Here is a 22,857-nt window from a genome sequence, read left to right as displayed (position 1 = left end):
GCCGCTGCTGTGTCCAGGCCCAGGAGCCTTAGCACTGTGCTGTGATGTCACTCAATACCACTGACATCACTAGGTGTAAACAACATCTCTCCTTTGCTGTGTATGTGACTATGGAGCTGTTTGGTGATGTCGTCTATTATGGCCTTCATAGAAGCAACAGGAGATTGTTGCATCCATCTAGAACCCTCAGAACTACAGTGCTATGATGTCACTCACTTCCACAGGCCTTGCAGAGTGTAAACAACAACAACCCAGCTTTGTTGTGTATGTAACCATAGGGATTTGTGATGTCACCTAGAACCTTCACAGCAGCGACAGCTTTATGAGGAGCATCAGCACTGCTCTGCCTGAGCAGAACCATCACCGCCATAGGTTGTCAAATAACCCGGATTTAACCCACACAGGTAAGTCCAATGGGGTGCAGGCATGTCCTCTATGCTTACAGCTTCCCGTGGGTGTTGGTTTGATACCGTTTGGGGACAGCCAAGGAGGCATCTGCAGGCAACAAAGGTAGGTGTGTGCTTGTGTGTGTGTTTCCTATGCAGATCCTAAGCCCAGTGTCACATGCAAGTAGGAGGAGTAAGAAGGGTTCCTGGCAAATCCGGGTTATGGATTGCATTTAAAAAGGCCCCGTGGGAGTGCAATGGGCCCCTGTCTTGCTGCTTAGCAATAATGGTATGGGTTTAGGTTCTGCTGTGTGTACTGGTGGTTGACTGCCCCCCAGCCCAGAGTGTGCATGGAAAATTGTCTGGCAGCCTCCCTGACAGCAAGCAGTGATAGTGCCCATGAAGGGGACCTTGTTGGGCCCGCCCCTTTCACGGTTATCGCTTCTCGGCCTTTTGGCTAAGATCAAGTGTAGTATCTGTTCTTATCAGTTTAATATCTGATACGTCCCCTATCTGGGGACCATATATTAAATGGATTTTTGAGAACGGGGGCCGATTTCGAAGCTTGCTTCCGTCGCCCTATGCATTGACCCGATATGGCAGTATCTTCGGGTACAGTGCACCACCCCCTTACAGGGTTAAAAAGAAAGATTCCTACTTTCATTGCTACCTGCTTGCTGGCTAGCCAGCTAGCCAGCCCTGTGGGCCTTGCTGCTGCAGCCAAAAAACAAAAGGTGGTGCTGCTGCTGCTTCTGCTGCTTCTGCTTGTGTCTGGCCGCTGTTGGAGCGTCCAGGCACAGGACTTCTGCTGCTGCTGACTAAATGGCCTCCTTAATTGGATCATTTGAGTAGCCAGCACACCTGTGCAGGTAGGGCATGACATGATAGGCAGCTGCCTTGATAGCGGGTGGGTGCTGAATGTTCCTAATTGACAAAATAAGATTAATGCTTATGAAGAAATATAAAATCTCATCCCTTCCCCAATATCGCGCCACACCCCTACCCCTTAATTCCCTGGTTGAACTTGATGGACATATGTCTTTTTTCGACCGTACTAACTATGTAACTATGTAACATAACATGGGGGGGGGGGGGGTCTCCTGGCTGTTCACACAGGTGTGTCATTGCTGTACATTGACCATGCATTGCTTCTGTGGTATTGCAAAGGCAAAGACAAATGCTTCCAGCCATCCATTGCACTAATGGATTGGTCATCAGCTGGCTGTCTATGTCCCGCATCAATATAGACCAAAGTACAGAGGGTTAGGCTATGCTATTGTGCACCTACCTGATGCATCAGAAGGTGCGAGGCCCTTGCTAAATTCTGTGCACAGACTTTGAGATCTATACTTTAGACTGTATCTAAACCTGCTCCAACATGGACTGACATTCTGGCCTACTTTCAGCCGATGCGACTTGTCTGTCGCTGAACAGTCGCTTTTTATGTATTCAGCACCTATGTATAATGTTGTAAAAATGCTCTAGAAGCTAAAGTCGCAGAAATGTCACACATATTTGGCCTGCAACTTTCTGTGCGACAAATTCAGACAGGAAAAATCAGTATAAATCCTTAGAAAATTATCCCCCAGTGTCTCCATCTGCTGGCGGTATTGAATAAGCATTGCTGCACTGATGGGGTATGCATTAGACGAAAAAAAAGAAGAAAAAGAAGAATAATACGCCCAGAAAAGAGGCGAAAAGGAGAAAAACGTAAAAAAACGTGAAAAAAAAGTAAGAGGAAGAGAAGGGAAAAAAAGGTGGAAATGGGTTTAGAAGTGATTTCGGCGGAGAAATATATATATATATATATATATATATATATATATATATATATATACGCGCACACACACACATATATATAAACGTATTCTCCGTTGAGATATTGCAGCCGCTGCTGTGTCCAGGCCCAGGAGCCTTAGCACTGTGCTGTGATGTCACTCAATACCACTGACATCACTAGGTGTAAACAACATCTCTCCTTTGCTGTGTATGTGACTATGGAGCTGTTTGGTGATGTCGTCTATTATGGCCTTCATAGAAGCAACAGGAGATTGTTGCATCCATCTAGAACCCTCAGAACTACAGTGCTATGATGTCACTCACTTCCACAGGCCTTGCAGAGTGTAAACAACAACAACCCAGCTTTGTTGTGTATGTAACCATAGGGATTTGTGATGTCACCTAGAACCTTCACAGCAGCGACAGCTTTATGAGGAGCATCAGCACTGCTCTGCCTGAGCAGAACCATCACCGCCATAGGTTGTCAAATAACCCGGATTTAACCCACACAGGTAAGTCCAATGGGGTGCAGGCATGTCCTCTATGCTTACAGCTTCCCGTGGGTGTTGGTTTGATACCGTTTGGGGACAGCCAAGGAGGCATCTGCAGGCAACAAAGGTAGGTGTGTGCTTGTGTGTGTGTTTCCTATGCAGATCCTAAGCCCAGTGTCACATGCAAGTAGGAGGAGTAAGAAGGGTTCCTGGCAAATCCGGGTTATGGATTGCATTTAAAAAGGCCCCGTGGGAGTGCAATGGGCCCCTGTCTTGCTGCTTAGCAATAATGGTATGGGTTTAGGTTCTGCTGTGTGTACTGGTGGTTGACTGCCCCCCAGCCCAGAGTGTGCATGGAAAATTGTCTGGCAGCCTCCCTGACAGCAAGCAGTGATAGTGCCCATGAAGGGGACCTTGTTGGGCCCGCCCCTTTCACGGTTATCGCTTCTCGGCCTTTTGGCTAAGATCAAGTGTAGTATCTGTTCTTATCAGTTTAATATCTGATACGTCCCCTATCTGGGGACCATATATTAAATGGATTTTTGAGAACGGGGGCCGATTTCGAAGCTTGCTTCCGTCGCCCTATGCATTGACCCGATATGGCAGTATCTTCGGGTACAGTGCACCACCCCCTTACAGGGTTAAAAAGAAAGATTCCTACTTTCATTGCTACCTGCTTGCTGGCTAGCCAGCTAGCCAGCCCTGTGGGCCTTGCTGCTGCAGCCAAAAAACAAAAGGTGGTGCTGCTGCTGCTGCTTCTGCTGCTTCTGCTTGTGTCTGGCCGCTGTTGGAGCGTCCAGGCACAGGACTTCTGCTGCTGCTGACTAAATGGCCTCCTTAATTGGATCATTTGAGTAGCCAGCACACCTGTGCAGGTAGGGCATGACATGATAGGCAGCTGCCTTGATAGCGGGTGGGTGCTGAATGTTCCTAATTGACAAAATAAGATTAATGCTTATGAAGAAATATAAAATCTCATCCCTTCCCCAATATCGCGCCACACCCCTACCCCTTAATTCCCTGGTTGAACTTGATGGACATATGTCTTTTTTCGACCGTACTAACTATGTAACTATGTAACATAACATGGGGGGGGGGGGGGGTCTCCTGGCTGTTCACACAGGTGTGTCATTGCTGTACATTGACCATGCATTGCTTCTGTGGTATTGCAAAGGCAAAGACAAATGCTTCCAGCCATCCATTGCACTAATGGATTGGTCATCAGCTGGCTGTCTATGTCCCGCATCAATATAGACCAAAGTACAGAGGGTTAGGCTATGCTATTGTGCACCTACCTGATGCATCAGAAGGTGCGAGGCCCTTGCTAAATTCTGTGCACAGACTTTGAGATCTATACTTTAGACTGTATCTAAACCTGCTCCAACATGGACTGACATTCTGGCCTACTTTCAGCCGATGCGACTTGTCTGTCGCTGAACAGTCGCTTTTTATGTATTCAGCACCTATGTATAATGTTGTAAAAATGCTCTAGAAGCTAAAGTCGCAGAAATGTCACACATATTTGGCCTGCAACTTTCTGTGCGACAAATTCAGACAGGAAAAATCAGTATAAATCCTTAGAAAATTATCCCCCAGTGTCTCCATCTGCTGGCGGTATTGAATAAGCATTGCTGCACTGATGGGGTATGCATTAGACGAAAAAAAAGAAGAAAAAGAAGAATAATACGCCCAGAAAAGAGGCGAAAAGGAGAAAAACGTAAAAAAACGTGAAAAAAAAGTAAGAGGAAGAGAAGGGAAAAAAAGGTGGAAATGGGTTTAAAAGTGATTTCGGCGGAGAAATATATATATATATATATATATATATATATATATATATATATATATATATATATACGCGCACACACACACATATATATAAACGTATTCTCCGTTGAGATATTGCAGCCGCTGCTGTGTCCAGGCCCAGGAGCCTTAGCACTGTGCTGTGATGTCACTCAATACCACTGACATCACTAGGTGTAAACAACATCTCTCCTTTGCTGTGTATGTGACTATGGAGCTGTTTGGTGATGTCGTCTATTATGGCCTTCATAGAAGCAACAGGAGATTGTTGCATCCATCTAGAACCCTCAGAACTACAGTGCTATGATGTCACTCACTTCCACAGGCCTTGCAGAGTGTAAACAACAACAACCCAGCTTTGTTGTGTATGTAACCATAGGGATTTGTGATGTCACCTAGAACCTTCACAGCAGCGACAGCTTTATGAGGAGCATCAGCACTGCTCTGCCTGAGCAGAACCATCACCGCCATAGGTTGTCAAATAACCCGGATTTAACCCACACAGGTAAGTCCAATGGGGTGCAGGCATGTCCTCTATGCTTACAGCTTCCCGTGGGTGTTGGTTTGATACCGTTTGGGGACAGCCAAGGAGGCATCTGCAGGCAACAAAGGTAGGTGTGTGCTTGTGTGTGTGTTTCCTATGCAGATCCTAAGCCCAGTGTCACATGCAAGTAGGAGGAGTAAGAAGGGTTCCTGGCAAATCCGGGTTATGGATTGCATTTAAAAAGGCCCCGTGGGAGTGCAATGGGCCCCTGTCTTGCTGCTTAGCAATAATGGTATGGGTTTAGGTTCTGCTGTGTGTACTGGTGGTTGACTGCCCCCCAGCCCAGAGTGTGCATGGAAAATTGTCTGGCAGCCTCCCTGACAGCAAGCAGTGATAGTGCCCATGAAGGGGACCTTGTTGGGCCCGCCCCTTTCACGGTTATCGCTTCTCGGCCTTTTGGCTAAGATCAAGTGTAGTATCTGTTCTTATCAGTTTAATATCTGATACGTCCCCTATCTGGGGACCATATATTAAATGGATTTTTGAGAACGGGGGCCGATTTCGAAGCTTGCTTCCGTCGCCCTATGCATTGACCCGATATGGCAGTATCTTCGGGTACAGTGCACCACCCCCTTACAGGGTTAAAAAGAAAGATTCCTACTTTCATTGCTACCTGCTTGCTGGCTAGCCAGCTAGCCAGCCCTGTGGGCCTTGCTGCTGCAGCCAAAAAACAAAAGGTGGTGCTGCTGCTGCTGCTTCTGCTGCTTCTGCTTGTGTCTGGCCGCTGTTGGAGCGTCCAGGCACAGGACTTCTGCTGCTGCTGACTAAATGGCCTCCTTAATTGGATCATTTGAGTAGCCAGCACACCTGTGCAGGTAGGGCATGACATGATAGGCAGCTGCCTTGATAGCGGGTGGGTGCTGAATGTTCCTAATTGACAAAATAAGATTAATGCTTATGAAGAAATATAAAATCTCATCCCTTCCCCAATATCGCGCCACACCCCTACCCCTTAATTCCCTGGTTGAACTTGATGGACATATGTCTTTTTTCGACCGTACTAACTATGTAACTATGTAACATAACATGGGGGGGGGGGGGGGGTCTCCTGGCTGTTCACACAGGTGTGTCATTGCTGTACATTGACCATGCATTGCTTCTGTGGTATTGCAAAGGCAAAGACAAATGCTTCCAGCCATCCATTGCACTAATGGATTGGTCATCAGCTGGCTGTCTATGTCCCGCATCAATATAGACCAAAGTACAGAGGGTTAGGCTATGCTATTGTGCACCTACCTGATGCATCAGAAGGTGCGAGGCCCTTGCTAAATTCTGTGCACAGACTTTGAGATCTATACTTTAGACTGTATCTAAACCTGCTCCAACATGGACTGACATTCTGGCCTACTTTCAGCCGATGCGACTTGTCTGTCGCTGAACAGTCGCTTTTTATGTATTCAGCACCTATGTATAATGTTGTAAAAATGCTCTAGAAGCTAAAGTCGCAGAAATGTCACACATATTTGGCCTGCAACTTTCTGTGCGACAAATTCAGACAGGAAAAATCAGTATAAATCCTTAGAAAATTATCCCCCAGTGTCTCCATCTGCTGGCGGTATTGAATAAGCATTGCTGCACTGATGGGGTATGCATTAGACGAAAAAAAAGAAGAAAAAGAAGAATAATACGCCCAGAAAAGAGGCGAAAAGGAGAAAAACGTAAAAAAACGTGAAAAAAAAGTAAGAGGAAGAGAAGGGAAAAAAAGGTGGAAATGGGTTTAAAAGTGATTTCGGCGGAGAAATATATATATATATATATATATATATATATATATATATATATATACACGCGCACACACACACATATATATAAACGTATTCTCCGTTGAGATATTGCAGCCGCTGCTGTGTCCAGGCCCAGGAGCCTTAGCACTGTGCTGTGATGTCACTCAATACCACTGACATCACTAGGTGTAAACAACATCTCTCCTTTGCTGTGTATGTGACTATGGAGCTGTTTGGTGATGTCGTCTATTATGGCCTTCATAGAAGCAACAGGAGATTGTTGCATCCATCTAGAACCCTCAGAACTACAGTGCTATGATGTCACTCACTTCCACAGGCCTTGCAGAGTGTAAACAACAACAACCCAGCTTTGTTGTGTATGTAACCATAGGGATTTGTGATGTCACCTAGAACCTTCACAGCAGCGACAGCTTTATGAGGAGCATCAGCACTGCTCTGCCTGAGCAGAACCATCACCGCCATAGGTTGTCAAATAACCCGGATTTAACCCACACAGGTAAGTCCAATGGGGTGCAGGCATGTCCTCTATGCTTACAGCTTCCCGTGGGTGTTGGTTTGATACCGTTTGGGGACAGCCAAGGAGGCATCTGCAGGCAACAAAGGTAGGTGTGTGCTTGTGTGTGTGTTTCCTATGCAGATCCTAAGCCCAGTGTCACATGCAAGTAGGAGGAGTAAGAAGGGTTCCTGGCAAATCCGGGTTATGGATTGCATTTAAAAAGGCCCCGTGGGAGTGCAATGGGCCCCTGTCTTGCTGCTTAGCAATAATGGTATGGGTTTAGGTTCTGCTGTGTGTACTGGTGGTTGACTGCCCCCCAGCCCAGAGTGTGCATGGAAAATTGTCTGGCAGCCTCCCTGACAGCAAGCAGTGATAGTGCCCATGAAGGGGACCTTGTTGGGCCCGCCCCTTTCACGGTTATCGCTTCTCGGCCTTTTGGCTAAGATCAAGTGTAGTATCTGTTCTTATCAGTTTAATATCTGATACGTCCCCTATCTGGGGACCATATATTAAATGGATTTTTGAGAACGGGGGCCGATTTCGAAGCTTGCTTCCGTCGCCCTATGCATTGACCCGATATGGCAGTATCTTCGGGTACAGTGCACCACCCCCTTACAGGGTTAAAAAGAAAGATTCCTACTTTCATTGCTACCTGCTTGCTGGCTAGCCAGCTAGCCAGCCCTGTGGGCCTTGCTGCTGCAGCCAAAAAACAAAAGGTGGTGCTGCTGCTGCTGCTTCTGCTGCTTCTGCTTGTGTCTGGCCGCTGTTGGAGCGTCCAGGCACAGGACTTCTGCTGCTGCTGACTAAATGGCCTCCTTAATTGGATCATTTGAGTAGCCAGCACACCTGTGCAGGTAGGGCATGACATGATAGGCAGCTGCCTTGATAGCGGGTGGGTGCTGAATGTTCCTAATTGACAAAATAAGATTAATGCTTATGAAGAAATATAAAATCTCATCCCTTCCCCAATATCGCGCCACACCCCTACCCCTTAATTCCCTGGTTGAACTTGATGGACATATGTCTTTTTTCGACCGTACTAACTATGTAACTATGTAACATAACATGGGGGGGGGGGGGTCTCCTGGCTGTTCACACAGGTGTGTCATTGCTGTACATTGACCATGCATTGCTTCTGTGGTATTGCAAAGGCAAAGACAAATGCTTCCAGCCATCCATTGCACTAATGGATTGGTCATCAGCTGGCTGTCTATGTCCCGCATCAATATAGACCAAAGTACAGAGGGTTAGGCTATGCTATTGTGCACCTACCTGATGCATCAGAAGGTGCGAGGCCCTTGCTAAATTCTGTGCACAGACTTTGAGATCTATACTTTAGACTGTATCTAAACCTGCTCCAACATGGACTGACATTCTGGCCTACTTTCAGCCGATGCGACTTGTCTGTCGCTGAACAGTCGCTTTTTATGTATTCAGCACCTATGTATAATGTTGTAAAAATGCTCTAGAAGCTAAAGTCGCAGAAATGTCACACATATTTGGCCTGCAACTTTCTGTGCGACAAATTCAGACAGGAAAAATCAGTATAAATCCTTAGAAAATTATCCCCCAGTGTCTCCATCTGCTGGCGGTATTGAATAAGCATTGCTGCACTGATGGGGTATGCATTAGACGAAAAAAAAGAAGAAAAAGAAGAATAATACGCCCAGAAAAGAGGCGAAAAGGAGAAAAACGTAAAAAAACGTGAAAAAAAAGTAAGAGGAAGAGAAGGGAAAAAAAGGTGGAAATGGGTTTAAAAGTGATTTCGGCGGAGAAATATATATATATATATATATATATATATATATATATATATATATACACGCGCACACACACACATATATATAAACGTATTCTCCGTTGAGATATTGCAGCCGCTGCTGTGTCCAGGCCCAGGAGCCTTAGCACTGTGCTGTGATGTCACTCAATACCACTGACATCACTAGGTGTAAACAACATCTCTCCTTTGCTGTGTATGTGACTATGGAGCTGTTTGGTGATGTCGTCTATTATGGCCTTCATAGAAGCAACAGGAGATTGTTGCATCCATCTAGAACCCTCAGAACTACAGTGCTATGATGTCACTCACTTCCACAGGCCTTGCAGAGTGTAAACAACAACAACCCAGCTTTGTTGTGTATGTAACCATAGGGATTTGTGATGTCACCTAGAACCTTCACAGCAGCGACAGCTTTATGAGGAGCATCAGCACTGCTCTGCCTGAGCAGAACCATCACCGCCATAGGTTGTCAAATAACCCGGATTTAACCCACACAGGTAAGTCCAATGGGGTGCAGGCATGTCCTCTATGCTTACAGCTTCCCGTGGGTGTTGGTTTGATACCGTTTGGGGACAGCCAAGGAGGCATCTGCAGGCAACAAAGGTAGGTGTGTGCTTGTGTGTGTGTTTCCTATGCAGATCCTAAGCCCAGTGTCACATGCAAGTAGGAGGAGTAAGAAGGGTTCCTGGCAAATCCGGGTTATGGATTGCATTTAAAAAGGCCCCGTGGGAGTGCAATGGGCCCCTGTCTTGCTGCTTAGCAATAATGGTATGGGTTTAGGTTCTGCTGTGTGTACTGGTGGTTGACTGCCCCCCAGCCCAGAGTGTGCATGGAAAATTGTCTGGCAGCCTCCCTGACAGCAAGCAGTGATAGTGCCCATGAAGGGGACCTTGTTGGGCCCGCCCCTTTCACGGTTATCGCTTCTCGGCCTTTTGGCTAAGATCAAGTGTAGTATCTGTTCTTATCAGTTTAATATCTGATACGTCCCCTATCTGGGGACCATATATTAAATGGATTTTTGAGAACGGGGGCCGATTTCGAAGCTTGCTTCCGTCGCCCTATGCATTGACCCGATATGGCAGTATCTTCGGGTACAGTGCACCACCCCCTTACAGGGTTAAAAAGAAAGATTCCTACTTTCATTGCTACCTGCTTGCTGGCTAGCCAGCTAGCCAGCCCTGTGGGCCTTGCTGCTGCAGCCAAAAAACAAAAGGTGGTGCTGCTGCTGCTGCTTCTGCTGCTTCTGCTTGTGTCTGGCCGCTGTTGGAGCGTCCAGGCACAGGACTTCTGCTGCTGCTGACTAAATGGCCTCCTTAATTGGATCATTTGAGTAGCCAGCACACCTGTGCAGGTAGGGCATGACATGATAGGCAGCTGCCTTGATAGCGGGTGGGTGCTGAATGTTCCTAATTGACAAAATAAGATTAATGCTTATGAAGAAATATAAAATCTCATCCCTTCCCCAATATCGCGCCACACCCCTACCCCTTAATTCCCTGGTTGAACTTGATGGACATATGTCTTTTTTCGACCGTACTAACTATGTAACTATGTAACATAACATGGGGGGGGGGGGGGGTCTCCTGGCTGTTCACACAGGTGTGTCATTGCTGTACATTGACCATGCATTGCTTCTGTGGTATTGCAAAGGCAAAGACAAATGCTTCCAGCCATCCATTGCACTAATGGATTGGTCATCAGCTGGCTGTCTATGTCCCGCATCAATATAGACCAAAGTACAGAGGGTTAGGCTATGCTATTGTGCACCTACCTGATGCATCAGAAGGTGCGAGGCCCTTGCTAAATTCTGTGCACAGACTTTGAGATCTATACTTTAGACTGTATCTAAACCTGCTCCAACATGGACTGACATTCTGGCCTACTTTCAGCCGATGCGACTTGTCTGTCGCTGAACAGTCGCTTTTTATGTATTCAGCACCTATGTATAATGTTGTAAAAATGCTCTAGAAGCTAAAGTCGCAGAAATGTCACACATATTTGGCCTGCAACTTTCTGTGCGACAAATTCAGACAGGAAAAATCAGTATAAATCCTTAGAAAATTATCCCCCAGTGTCTCCATCTGCTGGCGGTATTGAATAAGCATTGCTGCACTGATGGGGTATGCATTAGACGAAAAAAAAGAAGAAAAAGAAGAATAATACGCCCAGAAAAGAGGCGAAAAGGAGAAAAACGTAAAAAAACGTGAAAAAAAAGTAAGAGGAAGAGAAGGGAAAAAAAGGTGGAAATGGGTTTAAAAGTGATTTCGGCGGAGAAATATATATATATATATATATATATATATATATATATATATATATATATATACGCGCACACACACACATATATATAAACGTATTCTCCGTTGAGATATTGCAGCCGCTGCTGTGTCCAGGCCCAGGAGCCTTAGCACTGTGCTGTGATGTCACTCAATACCACTGACATCACTAGGTGTAAACAACATCTCTCCTTTGCTGTGTATGTGACTATGGAGCTGTTTGGTGATGTCGTCTATTATGGCCTTCATAGAAGCAACAGGAGATTGTTGCATCCATCTAGAACCCTCAGAACTACAGTGCTATGATGTCACTTACTTCCACAGGCCTTGCAGAGTGTAAACAACAACAACCCAGCTTTGTTGTGTATGTAACCATAGGGATTTGTGATGTCACCTAGAACCTTCACAGCAGCGACAGCTTTATGAGGAGCATCAGCACTGCTCTGCCTGAGCAGAACCATCACCGCCATAGGTTGTCAAATAACCCGGATTTAACCCACACAGGTAAGTCCAATGGGGTGCAGGCATGTCCTCTATGCTTACAGCTTCCCGTGGGTGTTGGTTTGATACCGTTTGGGGACAGCCAAGGAGGCATCTGCAGGCAACAAAGGTAGGTGTGTGCTTGTGTGTGTGTTTCCTATGCAGATCCTAAGCCCAGTGTCACATGCAAGTAGGAGGAGTAAGAAGGGTTCCTGGCAAATCCGGGTTATGGATTGCATTTAAAAAGGCCCCGTGGGAGTGCAATGGGCCCCTGTCTTGCTGCTTAGCAATAATGGTATGGGTTTAGGTTCTGCTGTGTGTACTGGTGGTTGACTGCCCCCCAGCCCAGAGTGTGCATGGAAAATTGTCTGGCAGCCTCCCTGACAGCAAGCAGTGATAGTGCCCATGAAGGGGGCCTTGTTGGGCCCGCCCCTTTCACGGTTATCGCTTCTCGGCCTTTTGGCTAAGATCAAGTGTAGTATCTGTTCTTATCAGTTTAATATCTGATACGTCCCCTATCTGGGGACCATATATTAAATGGATTTTTGAGAACGGGGGCCGATTTCGAAGCTTGCTTCCGTCGCCCTATGCATTGACCCGATATGGCAGTATCTTCGGGTACAGTGCACCACCCCCTTACAGGGTTAAAAAGAAAGATTCCTACTTTCATTGCTACCTTCTTGCTGGCTAGCCAGCTAGCCAGCCCTGTGGGCCTTGCTGCTGCAGCCAAAAAACAAAAGGTGGTGCTGCTGCTGCTGCTGCTGCTGCTTCTGCTTGTGTCTGGCCGCTGTTGGAGCGTCCAGGCACAGGACTTCTGCTGCTGCTGACTAAATGGCCTCCTTAATTGGATCATTTGAGTAGCCAGCACACCTGTGCAGGTAGGGCATGACATGATAGGCAGCTGCCTTGATAGCGGGTGGGTGCTGAATGTTCCTAATTGACAAAATAAGATTAATGCTTATGAAGAAATATAAAATCTCATCCCTTCCCCAATATCGCGCCACACCCCTACCCCTTAATTCCCTGGTTGAACTTGATGGACATATGTCTTTTTTCGACCGTACTAACTATGTAACTATGTAACATAACATGGGGGGGGGGGGTCTCCTGGCTGTTCACACAGGTGTGTCATTGCTGTACATTGACCATGCATTGCTTCTGTGGTATTGCAAAGGCAAAGACAAATGCTTCCAGCCATCCATTGCACTAATGGATTGGTCATCAGCTGGCTGTCTATGTCCCGCATCAATATAGACCAAAGTACAGAGGGTTAGGCTATGCTATTGTGCACCTACCTGATGCATCAGAAGGTGCGAGGCCCTTGCTAAATTCTGTGCACAGACTTTGAGATCTATACTTTAGACTGTATCTAAACCTGCTCCAACATGGACTGACATTCTGGCCTACTTTCAGCCGATGCGACTTGTCTGTCGCTGAACAGTCGCTTTTTATGTATTCAGCACCTATGTATAATGTTGTAAAAATGCTCTAGAAGCTAAAGTCGCAGAAATGTCACACATATTTGGCCTGCAACTTTCTGTGCGACAAATTCAGACAGGAAAAATCAGTATAAATCCTTAGAAAATTATCCCCCAGTGTCTCCATCTGCTGGCGGTATTGAATAAGCATTGCTGCACTGATGGGGTATGCATTAGACAAAAAAAATGAAGAAAAAGAAGAATAATACGCCCAGAAAAGAGGCGAAAAGGAGAAAAACGTAAAAAAACGTGAAAAAAAAGTAAGAGGAAGAGAAGGGAAAAAAAGGTGGAAATGGGTTTAAAAGTGATTTCGGCGGAGAAATATATATATATATATATATATATATATATATATATATATATATATACGCGCACACACACACATATATATAAACGTATTCTCCGTTGAGATATTGCAGCCGCTGCTGTGTCCAGGCCCAGGAGCCTTAGCACTGTGCTGTGATGTCACTCAATACCACTGACATCACTAGGTGTAAACAACATCTCTCCTTTGCTGTGTATGTGACTATGGAGCTGTTTGGTGATGTCGTCTATTATGGCCTTCATAGAAGCAACAGGAGATTGTTGCATCCATCTAGAACCCTCAGAACTACAGTGCTATGATGTCACTCACTTCCACAGGCCTTGCAGAGTGTAAACAACAACAACCCAGCTTTGTTGTGTATGTAACCATAGGGATTTGTGATGTCACCTAGAACCTTCACAGCAGCGACAGCTTTATGAGGAGCATCAGCACTGCTCTGCCTGAGCAGAACCATCACCGCCATAGGTTGTCAAATAACCCGGATTTAACCCACACAGGTAAGTCCAATGGGGTGCAGGCATGTCCTCTATGCTTACAGCTTCCCGTGGGTGTTGGTTTGATACCGTTTGGGGACAGCCAAGGAGGCATCTGCAGGCAACAAAGGTAGGTGTGTGCTTGTGTGTGTGTTTCCTATGCAGATCCTAAGCCCAGTGTCACATGCAAGTAGGAGGAGTAAGAAGGGTTCCTGGCAAATCCGGGTTATGGATTGCATTTAAAAAGGCCCCGTGGGAGTGCAATGGGCCCCTGTCTTGCTGCTTAGCAATAATGGTATGGGTTTAGGTTCTGCTGTGTGTACTGGTGGTTGACTGCCCCCCAGCCCAGAGTGTGCATGGAAAATTGTCTGGCAGCCTCCCTGACAGCAAGCAGTGATAGTGCCCATGAAGGGGACCTTGTTGGGCCCGCCCCTTTCACGGTTATCGCTTCTCGGCCTTTTGGCTAAGATCAAGTGTAGTATCTGTTCTTATCAGTTTAATATCTGATACGTCCCCTATCTGGGGACCATATATTAAATGGATTTTTGAGAACGGGGGCCGATTTCGAAGCTTGCTTCCGTCGCCCTATGCATTGACCCGATATGGCAGTATCTTCGGGTACAGTGCACCACCCCCTTACAGGGTTAAAAATAAAGATTCCTACTTTCATTGCTACCTGCTTGCTGGCTAGCCAGCTAGCCAGCCCTGTGGGCCTTGCTGCTGCAGCCAAAAAACAAAAGGTGGTGCTGCTGCTGCTGCTTCTGCTGCTTCTGCTTGTGTCTGGCCGCTGTTGGAGCGTCCAGGCACAGGACTTCTGCTGCTGCTGACTAAATGGCCTCCTTAATTGGATCATTTGAGTAGCCAGCACACCTGTGCAGGTAGGGCATGACATGATAGGCAGCTGCCTTGATAGCGGGTGGGTGCTGAATGTTCCTAATTGACAAAATAAGATTAATGCTTATGAAGAAATATAAAATCTCATCCCTTCCCCAATATCGCGCCACACCCCTACCCCTTAATTCCCTGGTTGAACTTGATGGACATATGTCTTTTTTCGACCGTACTAACTATGTAACTATGTAACATAACATGGGGGGGGGGGGGGGGTCTCCTGGCTGTTCACACAGGTGTGTCATTGCTGTACATTGACCATGCATTGCTTCTGTGGTATTGCAAAGGCAAAGACAAATGCTTCCAGCCATCCATTGCACTAATGGATTGGTCATCAGCTGGCTGTCTATGTCCCGCATCAATATAGACCAAAGTACAGAGGGTTAGGCTATGCTATTGTGCACCTACCTGATGCATCAGAAGGTGCGAGGCCCTTGCTAAATTCTGTGCACAGACTTTGAGATCTATACTTTAGACTGTATCTAAACCTGCTCCAACATGGACTGACATTCTGGCCTACTTTCAGCCGATGCGACTTGTCTGTCGCTGAACAGTCGCTTTTTATGTATTCAGCACCTATGTATAATGTTGTAAAAATGCTCTAGAAGCTAAAGTCGCAGAAATGTCACACATATTTGGCCTGCAACTTTCTGTGCGACAAATTCAGACAGGAAAAATCTGTATAAATCCTTAGAAAATTATCCCCCAGTGTCTCCATCTGCTGGCGGTATTGAATAAGCATTGCTGCACTGATGGGGTATGCATTAGACGAAAAAAAAGAAGAAAAAGAAGAATAATACGCCCAGAAAAGAGGCGAAAAGGAGAAAAACGTAAAAAAACGTGAAAAAAAAGTAAGAGGAAGAGAAGGGAAAAAAAGGTGGAAATGGGTTTAAAAGTGATTTCGGCGGAGAATATATATATATATATATATATATATATATATATATATATACGCGCACACACACACATATATATAAACGTATTCTCCGTTGAGATATTGCAGCCGCTGCTGTGTCCAGGCCCAGGAGCCTTAGCACTGTGCTGTGATGTCACTCAATACCACTGACATCACTAGGTGTAAACAACATCTCTCCTTTGCTGTGTATGTGACTATGGAGCTGTTTGGTGATGTCGTCTATTATGGCCTTCATAGAAGCAACAGGAGATTGTTGCATCCATCTAGAACCCTCAGAACTACAGTGCTATGATGTCACTCACTTCCACAGGCCTTGCAGAGTGTAAACAACAACAACCCAGCTTTGTTGTGTATGTAACCATAGGGATTTGTGATGTCACCTAGAACCTTCACAGCAGCGACAGCTTTATGAGGAGCATCAGCACTGCTCTGCCTGAGCAGAACCATCACCGCCATAGGTTGTCAAATAACCCGGATTTAACCCACACAGGTAAGTCCAATGGGGTGCAGGCATGTCCTCTATGCTTACAGCTTCCCGTGGGTGTTGGTTTGATACCGTTTGGGGACAGCCAAGGAGGCATCTGCAGGCAACAAAGGTAGGTGTGTGCTTGTGTGTGTGTTTCCTATGCAGATCCTAAGCCCAGTGTCACATGCAAGTAGGAGGAGTAAGAAGGGTTCCTGGCAAATCCGGGTTATGGATTGCATTTAAAAAGGCCCCGTGGGAGTGCAATGGGCCCCTGTCTTGCTGCTTAGCAATAATGGTATGGGTTTAGGTTCTGCTGTGTGTACTGGTGGTTGACTGCCCCCCAGCCCAGAGTGTGCATGGAAAATTGTCTGGCAGCCTCCCTGACAGCAAGCAGTGATAGTGCCCATGAAGGGGACCTTGTTGGGCCCGCCCCTTTCACGGTTATCGCTTCTCGGCCTTTTGGCTAAGATCAAGTGTAGTATCTGTTCTTATCAGTTTAATATCTGATACGTCCCCTATCTGGGGACCATATATTAAATGGATTTTTGAGAACGGGGGCCGATTTCGAAGCTTGCTTCCGTCGCCCTATGCATTGACCCGATATGGCAGTATCTTCGGGTACAGTGCACCACCCCCTTACAGGGTTAAAAAGAAAGATTCCTACTTTCATTGCTACCTGCTTGCTGGCTAGCCAGCTAGCCAGCCCTGTGGGCCTTGCTGCTGCAGCCAAAAAACAAAAGGTGGTGCTGCTGCTGCTGCTTCTGCTGCTTCTGCTTGTGTCTGGCCGCTGTTGGAGCGTCCAGGCACAGGACTTCTGCTGCTGCTGACTAAATGGCCTCCTTAATTGGATCATTTGAGTAGCCAGCACACCTGTGCAGGTAGGGCATGACATGATAGGCAGCTGCCTTGATAGCGGGTGGGTGCTGAATGTTCCTAATTGACAAAATAAGATTAATGCTTATGAAGAAATATAAAATCTCATCCCTTCCCCAATATCGCGCCACACCCCTACCCCTTAATTCCCTGGTTGAACTTGATGGACATATGTCTTTTTTCGACCGTACTAACTATGTAACTATGTAACATAACATGGGGGGGGGGGGGGGGGGGGTCTCCTGGCTGTTCACACAGGTGTGTCATTGCTGTACATTGACCATGCATTGCTTCTGTGGTATTGCAAAGGCAAAGACAAATGCTTCCAGCCATCCATTGCACTAATGGATTGGTCATCAGCTGGCTGTCTATGTCCCGCATCAATATAGACCAAAGTACAGAGGGTTAGGCTATGCTATTGTGCACCTACCTGATGCATCAGAAGGTGCGAGGCCCTTGCTAAATTCTGTGCACAGACTTTGAGATCTATACTTTAGACTGTATCTAAACCTGCTCCAACATGGACTGACATTCTGGCCTACTTTCAGCCGATGCGACTTGTCTGTCGCTGAACAGTCGCTTTTTATGTATTCAGCACCTATGTATAATGTTGTAAAAATGCTCTAGAAGCTAAAGTCGCAGAAATGTCACACATATTTGGCCTGCAACTTTCTGTGCGACAAATTCAGACAGGAAAAATCAGTATAAATCCTTAGAAAATTATCCCCCAGTGTCTCCATCTGCTGGCGGTATTGAATAAGCATTGCTGCACTGATGGGGTATGCATTAGACGAAAAAAAAGAAGAAAAAGAAGAATAATACGCCCAGAAAAGAGGCGAAAAGGAGAAAAACGTAAAAAAACGTGAAAAAAAAGTAAGAGGAAGAGAAGGGAAAAAAAGGTGGAAATGGGTTTAAAAGTGATTTCGGCGGAGAAATATATATATATATATATATATATATATATATATATATATATATACGCGCACACACACACATATATATAAACGTATTCTCCGTTGAGATATTGCAGCCGCTGCTGTGTCCAGGCCCAGGAGCCTTAGCACTGTGCTGTGATGTCACTCAATACCACTGACATCACTAGGTGTAAACAACATCTCTCCTTTGCTGTGTATGTGACTATGGAGCTGTTTGGTGATGTCGTCTATTATGGCCTTCATAGAAGCAACAGGAGATTGTTGCATCCATCTAGAACCCTCAGAACTACAGTGCTATGATGTCACTCACTTCCACAGGCCTTGCAGAGTGTAAACAACAACAACCCAGCTTTGTTGTGTATGTAACCATAGGGATTTGTGATGTCACCTAGAACCTTCACAGCAGCGACAGCTTTATGAGGAGCATCAGCACTGCTCTGCCTGAGCAGAACCATCACCGCCATAGGTTGTCAAATAACCCGGATTTAACCCACACAGGTAAGTCCAATGGGGTGCAGGCATGTCCTCTATGCTTACAGCTTCCCGTGGGTGTTGGTTTGATACCGTTTGGGGACAGCCAAGGAGGCATCTGCAGGCAACAAAGGTAGGTGTGTGCTTGTGTGTGTGTTTCCTATGCAGATCCTAAGCCCAGTGTCACATGCAAGTAGGAGGAGTAAGAAGGGTTCCTGGCAAATCCGGGTTATGGATTGCATTTAAAAAGGCCCCGTGGGAGTGCAATGGGCCCCTGTCTTGCTGCTTAGCAATAATGGTATGGGTTTAGGTTCTGCTGTGTGTACTGGTGGTTGACTGCCCCCCAGCCCAGAGTGTGCATGGAAAATTGTCTGGCAGCCTCCCTGACAGCAAGCAGTGATAGTGCCCATGAAGGGGACCTTGTTGGGCCCGCCCCTTTCACGGTTATCGCTTCTCGGCCTTTTGGCTAAGATCAAGTGTAGTATCTGTTCTTATCAGTTTAATATCTGATACGTCCCCTATCTGGGGACCATATATTAAATGGATTTTTGAGAACGGGGGCCGATTTCGAAGCTTGCTTCCGTCGCCCTATGCATTGACCCGATATGGCAGTATCTTCGGGTACAGTGCACCACCCCCTTACAGGGTTAAAAAGAAAGATTCCTACTTTCATTGCTACCTGCTTGCTGGCTAGCCAGCTAGCCAGCCCTGTGGGCCTTGCTGCTGCAGCCAAAAAACAAAAGGTGGTGCTGCTGCTGCTGCTTCTGCTGCTTCTGCTTGTGTCTGGCCGCTGTTGGAGCGTCCAGGCACAGGACTTCTGCTGCTGCTGACTAAATGGCCTCCTTAATTGGATCATTTGAGTAGCCAGCACACCTGTGCAGGTAGGGCATGACATGATAGGCAGCTGCCTTGATAGCGGGTGGGTGCTGAATGTTCCTAATTGACAAAATAAGATTAATGCTTATGAAGAAATATAAAATCTCATCCCTTCCCCAATATCGCGCCACACCCCTACCCCTTAATTCCCTGGTTGAACTTGATGGACATATGTCTTTTTTCGACCGTACTAACTATGTAACTATGTAACATAACATGGGGGGGGGGGGGGGGTCTCCTGGCTGTTCACACAGGTGTGTCATTGCTGTACATTGACCATGCATTGCTTCTGTGGTATTGCAAAGGCAAAGACAAATGCTTCCAGCCATCCATTGCACTAATGGATTGGTCATCAGCTGGCTGTCTATGTCCCGCATCAATATAGACCAAAGTACAGAGGGTTAGGCTATGCTATTGTGCACCTACCTGATGCATCAGAAGGTGCGAGGCCCTTGCTAAATTCTGTGCACAGACTTTGAGATCTATACTTTAGACTGTATCTAAACCTGCTCCAACATGGACTGACATTCTGGCCTACTTTCAGCCGATGCGACTTGTCTGTCGCTGAACAGTCGCTTTTTATGTATTCAGCACCTATGTATAATGTTGTAAAAATGCTCTAGAAGCTAAAGTCGCAGAAATGTCACACATATTTGGCCTGCAACTTTCTGTGCGACAAATTCAGACAGGAAAAATCTGTATAAATCCTTAGAAAATTATCCCCCAGTGTCTCCATCTGCTGGCGGTATTGAATAAGCATTGCTGCACTGATGGGGTATGCATTAGACGAAAAAAAAGAAGAAAAAGAAGAATAATACGCCCAGAAAAGAGGCGAAAAGGAGAAAAACGTAAAAAAACGTGAAAAAAAAGTAAGAGGAAGAGAAGGGAAAAAAAGGTGGAAATGGGTTTAAAAGTGATTTCGGCGGAGAAATATATATATATATATATATATATATATATATATATATATATACGCGCACACACACACATATATATAAACGTATTCTCCGTTGAGATATTGCAGCCGCTGCTGTGTCCAGGCCCAGGAGCCTTAGCACTGTGCTGTGATGTCACTCAATACCACTGACATCACTAGGTGTAAACAACATCTCTCCTTTGCTGTGTATGTGACTATGGAGCTGTTTGGTGATGTCGTCTATTATGGCCTTCATAGAAGCAACAGGAGATTGTTGCATCCATCTAGAACCCTCAGAACTACAGTGCTATGATGTCACTCACTTCCACAGGCCTTGCAGAGTGTAAACAACAACAACCCAGCTTTGTTGTGTATGTAACCATAGGGATTTGTGATGTCACCTAGAACCTTCACAGCAGCGACAGCTTTATGAGGAGCATCAGCACTGCTCTGCCTGAGCAGAACCATCACCGCCATAGGTTGTCAAATAACCCGGATTTAACCCACACAGGTAAGTCCAATGGGGTGCAGGCATGTCCTCTATGCTTACAGCTTCCCGTGGGTGTTGGTTTGATACCGTTTGGGGACAGCCAAGGAGGCATCTGCAGGCAACAAAGGTAGGTGTGTGCTTGTGTGTGTGTTTCCTATGCAGATCCTAAGCCCAGTGTCACATGCAAGTAGGAGGAGTAAGAAGGGTTCCTGGCAAATCCGGGTTATGGATTGCATTTAAAAAGGCCCCGTGGGAGTGCAATGGGCCCCTGTCTTGCTGCTTAGCAATAATGGTATGGGTTTAGGTTCTGCTGTGTGTACTGGTGGTTGACTGCCCCCCAGCCCAGAGTGTGCATGGAAAATTGTCTGGCAGCCTCCCTGACAGCAAGCAGTGATAGTGCCCATGACGGGGACCTTGTTGGGCCCGCCCCTTTCACGGTTATCGCTTCTCGGCCTTTTGGCTAAGATCAAGTGTAGTATCTGTTCTTATCAGTTTAATATCTGATACGTCCCCTATCTGGGGACCATATATTAAATGGATTTTTGAGAACGGGGGCCGATTTCGAAGCTTGCTTCCGTCGCCCTATGCATTGACCCGATATGGCAGTATCTTCGGGTACAGTGCACCACCCCCTTACAGGGTTAAAAAGAAAGATTCCTACTTTCATTGCTACCTGCTTGCTGGCTAGCCAGCTAGCCAGCCCTGTGGGCCTTGCTGCTGCAGCCAAAAAACAAAAGGTGGTGCTGCTGCTGCTGCTTCTGCTGCTTCTGCTTGTGTCTGGCCGCTGTTGGAGCGTCCAGGCACAGGACTTCTGCTGCTGCTGACTAAATGGCCTCCTTAATTGGATCATTTGAGTAGCCAGCACACCTGTGCAGGTAGGGCATGACATGATAGGCAGCTGCCTTGATAGCGGGTGGGTGCTGAATGTTCCTAATTGACAAAATAAGATTAATGCTTATGAAGAAATATAAAATCTCATCCCTTCCCCAATATCGCGCCACACCCCTACCCCTTAATTCCCTGGTTGAACTTGATGGACATATGTCTTTTTTCGACCGTACTAACTATGTAACTATGTAACATAACATGGGGGGGGGGGGGGGGGGTCTCCTGGCTGTTCACACAGGTGTGTCATTGCTGTACATTGACCATGCATTGCTTCTGTGGTATTGCAAAGGCAAAGACAAATGCTTCCAGCCATCCATTGCACTAATGGATTGGTCATCAGCTGGCTGTCTATGTCCCGCATCAATATAGACCAAAGTACAGAGGGTTAGGCTATGCTATTGTGCACCTACCTGATGCATCAGAAGGTGCGAGGCCCTTGCTAAATTCTGTGCACAGACTTTGAGATCTATACTTTAGACTGTATCTAAACCTGCTCCAACATGGACTGACATTCTGGCCTACTTTCAGCCGATGCGACTTGTCTGTCGCTGAACAGTCGCTTTTTATGTATTCAGCACCTATGTATAATGTTGTAAAAATGCTCTAGAAGCTAAAGTCGCAGAAATGTCACACATATTTGGCCTGCAACTTTCTGTGCGACAAATTCAGACAGGAAAAATCAGTATAAATCCTTAGAAAATTATCCCCCAGTGTCTCCATCTGCTGGCGGTATTGAATAAGCATTGCTGCACTGATGGGGTATGCATTAGACGAAAAAAAAGAAGAAAAAGAAGAATAATACGCCCAGAAAAGAGGCGAAAAGGAGAAAAACGTAAAAAAACGTGAAAAAAAAGTAAGAGGAAGAGAAGGGAAAAAAAGGTGGAAATGGGTTTAAAAGTGATTTCGGCGGAGAAATATATATATATATAATATATATATATATATATATATATATATATATACGCGCACACACACACATATATATAAACGTATTCTCCGTTGAGATATTGCAGCCGCTGCTGTGTCCAGGCCCAGGAGCCTTAGCACTGTGCTGTGATGTCACTCAATACCACTGACAA

At 46.0% G+C, this 22,857-nt stretch overlaps 10 non-coding genes across 10 annotated transcripts; all 10 read left to right on the top strand.

The window, feature by feature from the left end:
• Positions 1 to 823: 823 nt before the first annotated feature.
• LOC130305816 (U2 spliceosomal RNA) lies at positions 824 to 1,014 on the top strand. Its single transcript, XR_008855248.1, has one exon. It is a non-coding gene; the product is annotated as a U2 spliceosomal RNA (small nuclear RNA).
• Positions 1,015 to 3,096: 2,082 nt separating this feature from the next.
• On the top strand, positions 3,097 to 3,287 carry LOC130305815 (U2 spliceosomal RNA). Its single transcript, XR_008855247.1, has one exon. It is a non-coding gene; the product is annotated as a U2 spliceosomal RNA (small nuclear RNA).
• Positions 3,288 to 5,383: 2,096 nt separating this feature from the next.
• Positions 5,384 to 5,574, top strand: LOC130305813 (U2 spliceosomal RNA). Its single transcript, XR_008855246.1, has one exon. It is a non-coding gene; the product is annotated as a U2 spliceosomal RNA (small nuclear RNA).
• Positions 5,575 to 7,663: 2,089 nt separating this feature from the next.
• Positions 7,664 to 7,854, top strand: LOC130305812 (U2 spliceosomal RNA). Its single transcript, XR_008855245.1, has one exon. It is a non-coding gene; the product is annotated as a U2 spliceosomal RNA (small nuclear RNA).
• A 2,086-nt stretch (positions 7,855 to 9,940) lies between these two features.
• Positions 9,941 to 10,131, top strand: LOC130305811 (U2 spliceosomal RNA). Its single transcript, XR_008855244.1, has one exon. It is a non-coding gene; the product is annotated as a U2 spliceosomal RNA (small nuclear RNA).
• Positions 10,132 to 12,223: 2,092 nt separating this feature from the next.
• LOC130305810 (U2 spliceosomal RNA) lies at positions 12,224 to 12,414 on the top strand. Its single transcript, XR_008855243.1, has one exon. It is a non-coding gene; the product is annotated as a U2 spliceosomal RNA (small nuclear RNA).
• Positions 12,415 to 14,499: 2,085 nt separating this feature from the next.
• Positions 14,500 to 14,690, top strand: LOC130305851 (U2 spliceosomal RNA). Its single transcript, XR_008855279.1, has one exon. It is a non-coding gene; the product is annotated as a U2 spliceosomal RNA (small nuclear RNA).
• A 2,082-nt stretch (positions 14,691 to 16,772) lies between these two features.
• LOC130305845 (U2 spliceosomal RNA) lies at positions 16,773 to 16,963 on the top strand. Its single transcript, XR_008855275.1, has one exon. It is a non-coding gene; the product is annotated as a U2 spliceosomal RNA (small nuclear RNA).
• A 2,091-nt stretch (positions 16,964 to 19,054) lies between these two features.
• On the top strand, positions 19,055 to 19,245 carry LOC130305834 (U2 spliceosomal RNA). Its single transcript, XR_008855264.1, has one exon. It is a non-coding gene; the product is annotated as a U2 spliceosomal RNA (small nuclear RNA).
• A 2,085-nt stretch (positions 19,246 to 21,330) lies between these two features.
• Positions 21,331 to 21,521, top strand: LOC130305821 (U2 spliceosomal RNA). Its single transcript, XR_008855253.1, has one exon. It is a non-coding gene; the product is annotated as a U2 spliceosomal RNA (small nuclear RNA).
• The last annotated feature ends 1,336 nt before the right edge of the window (positions 21,522 to 22,857 follow it).

Source organism: Hyla sarda, unplaced genomic scaffold (genome assembly GCF_029499605.1).
Source record: "Hyla sarda isolate aHylSar1 unplaced genomic scaffold, aHylSar1.hap1 scaffold_1333, whole genome shotgun sequence".
NCBI classification, from domain to species: domain Eukaryota; kingdom Metazoa; phylum Chordata; class Amphibia; order Anura; family Hylidae; genus Hyla; species Hyla sarda.
Note: the sequence above shows the minus strand (reverse complement) of the source record. Positions and strands in the feature narration are given on the sequence as shown.